A 6748-nucleotide genomic window follows, 5' to 3' on the forward strand; every position below is an offset into this window, starting at 1 on the left:
CCACAGTTCTTTCGGTTTACCTTCAGATGGAGTTATTTTAAAATTTATAAATGCCTTTGTTAACAGTATGCCTTTGTTCCATCATTCAAGCTGACTTGGAACTTGCAACACATCAATTAGGCTATTTGACAAGATTGTGACTGATTTGATTATGGCTTTTACTTTACTGCATACCCACTATACCTACTGACGCCCTTGTCAGTCGAGAAACTATTTAATGCAGCATTAAAAATATTCAGTGGCCATGCCTGCATTACTTTCTGTGGAAGAGAATTCCGGATTTAACTTGGTTTTAAAAGTGAGACATGAGTGCCTCAGTACTGTGCCATAGGGTCTGGCAGAGGTTTGATAATTGTTAATTTACTGTCCTAACTCAAAATTGTAAGGGCTTGTATTAATCATCTAAAGCAGGGCCTCTTCAAGTCAAGGTCAGGACTCCAAGCAGTGTCACTTGCTGAAATTTTGTGGTGGTGAGCTCTGAAGCAACAAAAGCAGACAAGTTATGACAGCTGTGCTTCTCATCTGACAGTTTTCATTGCGAGGTAGCAACAATTTTCAATCGCTGATATGGAATCACAGGGAAATGTTTAGGAAGCACTGATCTATATATGGTGCCATTTTGTTTAGATTCTCGGGGCCTGGTATCTGTGGGCCAACTCTTTTTTTGTTTATTGTTTTCAATCTGGCTCCATTGTCTAGATAGCAGCCAGATCAGTTAACTTACCACTGGATTAAGGATGATGGGTTTCACATTGAGGAAGCTCTCAAAATTTTCATAGTTTCCCAGAATTAGCAGAGCACTCAACAGGTTAATATATATGCATGACCAGTGACATGAGATTTTTAAAACTTTGGTGATCAATTGCACCATAAGACCATAAGAAAAAGGATCAGGAGAAGGCCCTTCAGCCCCACCAAGTATCCTCCACCATTCAATAAGATCATGGCTGATCCAACAGTCCTCACTTTCCTGCCATTTCCACATAATCCTTGATTTCCCCTACTGATGAAGAATCTATCCATCTCAGCCTTAACTGCACACAAGGCTTCTAGCCTCACAGCTTTCTGTGGCAAAGAGTTCCAACAATACTCAACCCTCTGAGAAAGAAAATTTCTCCTTATCTGTGTTAAATTGGTGCCCCTTAATTCTGAGACTATGCCCTCTTGTCCTAGACTCTCCCAGTGGAAACATTCTCTGAGTATTTACCCTGTCAAACTCCTTAAGAATTCTTTGTTTCAATGAGGGTTTTTTTTAATTCACTCATGGGATGTGGACATCTCTGGCTAAGCCAGCATTTATTGGCCATCCGTAATTGCCCAGAGCAGTTAAGAGTCGACCACATTGTTGTGGGTCGGGAGTCACGTGTAGGCCAGACCAAGTAAGGATGGCAGTTTCCGTCTTTAAGGACATTAGTGAACCAGTTGGGTTTTTCCAACAATTGTTTCATGGTCATTGTTAAACCCTTAATTCTAGATTCTTTATTGAATTCAACTTCCACTTTCAGTTGTGATGGGATTTGAAACCCAGCCCCCAGAATCCAGTTGAGTTTCCAGTTTTAATTGTCTAGCAGTAATTCACTCGGCCATTGCCTCCCCCAATCACCTCATTCTTAAATTCCAGCAACTAGAAACCTAATCATTTTAGCCTTTGCTCATTAGACAATCCTTTCATGCAGGGGGTGGTCTTTGTGAACCTTCTCTGAATTGCGTCTTGTGGAATAATATATTTTCTTAAATAAGGGGACCAAAGCTACTCACCATACTCCGGGTATGATTTCCCAGTACCTTGTATAGTTACACTAAGACTTCCCTACTCATTCACTCTAACCACCTCGAAATGAGAGCCAATTTTCCACCAACCATCCTGATTACCTGCTGCACGTGTGCTAGCCATTTATGTTTTGTGTGTAAACCCAAGCCCCTTTTATGTTGCAGCTTTATGCAGTTTTTTTCCACTTTAATATATTCTTTTGTTCTCCCTTACAATATGAACAGTTTCACGTGTTCCCACATTATACTCCATTTGCCAATTTTTTGCCTACTTACTTAACCTATCAATATCTCAGTAAAATGTATCCTTCTCGCAACTTGCCTTTCCACCATTTTTTTTTGTGTCATCTGCAAATTTGGCTGCAGTGCATTTGTTTCCTTCCTCCAAGTCATTAATAAATATCGCGAACAGTTGTGGTCCCAGCAGTGATATCGTTGTGGAATCCCACTAGTCGTAGGTCACCAACTGAAAAAGAACCTCTTCTCCTCACTCACTGTTCTCTGCCCGTTAGCCAATTCTCTTTCCATGCCAGCATCCTACCTTCAATACCAGGGGCTCTTTTCTTAATGGTTTCTCATAGTTTATTTTCTCTCTTTTTGTTATCTTTTTAGTCCTCCTTTGCTGGATTCTGTATTTATCTCAGTCTTCAGGGCTGTCACTGACTTTGTCTCTTTGTATGCTTTTTATTTCAACATGATGATCTCCTTAAGTTGCATATTTAACCAGGGTCTGTTATGGTTTCAACTTCATGGACTAAGCAGCTAAATCATTGCTGACGAAATCCTAAAGGCAGAAATAAACGTGAGACCGGTTGGTGGAGTCTTAGAAAGATGGAACTTGGGAGCAGGACTAGGATGTTTGGCCTTTCGAGGCATTCCACAAGAGAATGGCCGAGTTGGTTGTCAGACTTCGCTGTCTGACCCCTAAACCCATGACTCCCTTTTCTCTCTAAAGCCTATATGAATTAACCTTAACTAAGAACAGTGGCTTGTTTCACCATTTTCCAAGGAAGACAGCTGTACAGATTAAGCCTCTGAGTCAATTAAATATTTCCCTTTGTCTCCATCTTAAAGGTAGCACTAAGATCATCTCTCATTCGTGTAAACTCCAATGGGCACAGGGACAACCTGTTCAGCCTTTCATCATTAGGTGAGCTCTTCATCTCAACTGGTCAAGACTTGTAATTTGTATGATAAACATTATTGACAGTTTCTTGGTAAAATTCTTTTTGTCAAGCAACATTATAACTGTGTCAATGGCACTGCAAAGATGCAATGGATAATACCTGCTTTTGTTCCAAGTCAGACTACATAAGAGTAATTAGTGGCAATAATGAAATAATTTTCTTTCTATGTATCTTAAAATCACGTCAAGCAACCATCCACAAAATAAATGTGTGTTTGTAGATTTCTAAGAAAATATCAGAATTGCCGAGCTGAGTTTTCCCTAATCTTCCCAATTTGAATTTGTTTTATAATACTAATTTACATAATAAGCTAGCACTTTTTTTCTGCCCTTGTGAACTCATTATACTCCTACACGATCTTGTGCACGTCAGAAATATTTTTCTTGGGTTATTGTTTATTTTAAGAAGATAACAGCGAGGATGGATTTAGTGGGCAGTAACTCCTTATTTCTATGACGTTAAGAAACTGGTGTTGCTAGTTTAATGCATCACTACAGCCTCTGAGTTATTGTCACAAAGCACATTTCAAGATGTTTATTGTAAATTTTAAACTTTATTATTTAAACTGAAGAAAATTGGCAGAATGTAATTATGCAGCCAGGAAATGCTGACTGATCCTTTGTGTTCCAAGAAATTCCTAAAAAATCAGTAGAGAAATCGAGAAGGCATTCTGCATTTGGACTTGCTTTATTGGGTTTGGCCTCCTTTCCACCTGGTACTGTTATATATCTACACATGTTACAATTGATAAGCTCATCTGTTCTCTCAACAAAAGAAAGAAAATTTATTGGACAGCAAAGTAAATTATTGTTTCCCAGGAGATAATAAGAGAGACAACTCCTTGAAACCCAGTGTCAGCAATGGAAGGTAAATCTGGATTAATTTGAATGAAATGTAGCTGTGGCTCAAATCAATCTAGTAATATACTTTAGTTCTTACTCTGAATATATTTTATTCTATTTTTATTGCCTTGGTTGTATCATTTTAGTAGACCATTTTTGGAAATGTTTGGAATTGAATTTGCAGGCACATTTATCTTGCACAAATGTGGTGAAGGCATTTTTAGCAGAGATACTTTTGAGCTTCTATTACATCAGCATTTTGAAAAAGTGCTTTTGCATTGCTCATTTAATTAGGGCAATCGGAGAGCAATACTGAAATTTGTTCTCCATGTTCTGGCTGTAGAATCTGGATCCCCACTTGTGGGTATTAACTCTTCTATAGAGTGTAATGGAGCAAGGAAGCACCTAGTGCAATGCTGAGTTATACAGACCAGAGATTCTCCGGTTTCATTTCACCGATGAAGAGCGGATGAGTGCTACTGTGAACCCTCGTTCCCATCTCCACATTTCTCCCTACCAAGCTCTACATGTCCTATCAACTATGTACCATCTTTCCCTTAGCCTTCAGATCTGAATATTAGCTTGGTAACTTTATCTATAGTCACTATTCCATCCTCGGCTGCAGATGTGGCATGAATATATTTGTGTGTGGGATGATAGTTGACCTTTGTGAACCCTTCATATGGGAACAACTCTGACAGAGGATCCTGATTCCGATTAACATCCAATTCTCATCCTTGAAATCCTTGACATGTATAAATGTGAGGTTATTCACTTTTGGAAGCAAAAACAAGAAGGTAGATTACTAGAGATAACAAGGTGTAGAGCTGGATGAACACAGCAGGCCAAGCAGCATCAGAGGAGCAGGAAAGCTGACGTTTCGGGCCTAGACCCTTTTTCAGAAATGGGGGAGGTGAAGGGGGTTCTGAAATAAATAGGGAGAGAGGGGGAGGCGGATAGAAGATGGATAAAGGAGAAGATAGGTTGGAGAGGAGACAGACAGGTCAAAGAGGCGGTGATGGAGCCAGTAAAGGTGAGTGTAGGTGGGGAGTTAGGGAGGAGATAGGTCAGTCCAGGGAGGACGGACAGGTCGAGGGGACGGGAAGAGGTTAGTACGTAGGTGAATGGCTGTAAATTGGGAGAGAGAAGTGTGCAGCGGGACCTGGGTGTCCTTGTGCATCAGTCGCTGAAGGTAAGCATGCAGGTGCAGCAAGCAGTAAAGAAGCCAAATGATATGTTGGCCTTTATTGCGAGAGGTTTCGAGTGCAGGAGCAGGAATGTGATGTTGCAATTATACAGGGCCTTGGGGAGGCCACACCTAGAATATTGCATGTGGTTTTGGTCTCCTTTTCCAAGGAAGGATGCTCTTCCTCCCGAGGGAGTGCAGCAAAGGTCTACCAGGCTGATTCCAGGGATGGCAGGACTGATGTATGAGGAGAGATTGACTAGGTTAGGATTGCTTTTGCTGGAGTTCAGATGAATGAGGGGAAATCTCATAGAGACTTAAAATTCGAACAGGATTAACAGGGTGGGTGCAGGGAAGATGTTCCCCATGGTGGGTGTGTCCAGAATCACTGGTCACGGTCTGATGATTCAGGATAGACCATTTAGGATGGAGATGAGGAGACATTTCTTCACCCAGAGTGGTGAGCCTGTGGAATTGATTACCACAGGAAGTAGTTGATGCCAAAGCATTGAATGTATTCAAGAGGCAGCTTGGTATAGCACTTAGGGCAAATGGGATCAAAGGTTATGGGGAGAAAGCAGGATTAGGCTATTGAGTTGGACAATCAGCCATGATCGTGATGAATGGTGGAACTGGCTTGAAGGACTGATAGCTGCTCCTGTCTTCTGTGTTCCTATCCTACATGGCTTTGCCGCTCCTCTGTGTTGTTCAGCTGCTTGCCTGACGTCCAGATGAGCCACCTTGAGAAAATGAGATGTCTTCAGCACCCACTGTAAATCTTTTCCTGTCTAAAATCTGTTCCTCTCCCTGGGCTGAGCTTGTTGATAAATGAAACGATTTAAACTTTAAGTCCTATTTGCCCTTCGCTTGACCTGAATGTCCCTTCATTACACAGGCAACCCACTTCCAATTCTGTCAAATCTCCCATCTCTGCCTATCTGCTGTTATTATGCGTACACATGTATTTGTTGCCCTGAGTTTCAAATATTTTGGTATTCTCTTGTTCTTTCTGTCATCTTCTGACACTAGCTGACAAAGATAGAATAACACAATTGTTACAACACAGGAGAAAGTCATTCAGCTTACTGTCTACATTGGCTGTCTGAACATTTCACTTGTTTCCATTCTCCACAAAACTCTGTATATTGTGCCTTTTCAAATAATTGTCAAATTCCCTTTCAAATGCCAGCATTGAAATGGTTTATATCACATGAACAGGTAATACATTCCAGATTTTAACCACTCACTCTGTCAAAAAAGTGTTTTCTCATATCCTTTCTGCCGTTGCTTTAAGTCTGTACCTTCTTGTTCTCGATCCTTTTAATAAGTGTGAATAGTTTCTCTTTACCTATTTGGTTCAGAGCTCTTTTCTTTTTTGAATAGCTCTATTAGATCTCTCCATGCCCTTTTTTGCTCCAAAGAGTACAGTCCTGACGTCTCCAATCTATATAGCCAAGTTTGTGAATGACACAAAAATAGGTGGGAAGGCAAGTGGTACGGATGGCACAGTTTGCAGAGGGATATAAACTTGTTAAGCAAGTGGGCAAAAAGCTTGGCAGATAGAATATAATGTGGGGAAATGTGAGGTTATGCATTTTATCAGGAAGAATAGAGGAGCTTAAATGGGGCAAGACTGCAAAATGCTACAGTCCAGAGGGATCTGCAAGTTCTCATCCATGAATCGCTGTTTTTCAAACAGTAAGGAATGAAGGGTTTTGGAGAAAAAGCAGGGAAGTGGTGTTGAGGATTATCAAATCAGCCAT

General features: G+C 40.7%; 1 protein-coding gene across 2 annotated transcripts in view; it reads left to right on the forward strand.

Moving 5' to 3' along the window:
• The window catches only part of LOC109912731 (small glutamine-rich tetratricopeptide repeat-containing protein alpha), a 44768-nt gene that overhangs the window by 13091 nt on the left and 24929 nt on the right, over positions 1–6748 (forward strand). The window contains exon 2 of one of the 2 annotated variants that reach the window (XM_020512167.2): positions 2845–2920. The exons of the other annotated variant lie outside the window; for it this stretch is intronic. The gene's annotated coding sequence lies outside the window, so the exon portion shown is untranslated. The remainder of the gene's footprint in view (positions 1–2844; positions 2921–6748) is intronic. 2 annotated transcript variants of the gene reach the window in all.

This window comes from Rhincodon typus, chromosome 29 (genome assembly GCF_021869965.1).
Source record: "Rhincodon typus isolate 14 chromosome 29, sRhiTyp1.1, whole genome shotgun sequence".
Taxonomy (NCBI): domain Eukaryota; kingdom Metazoa; phylum Chordata; class Chondrichthyes; order Orectolobiformes; family Rhincodontidae; genus Rhincodon; species Rhincodon typus.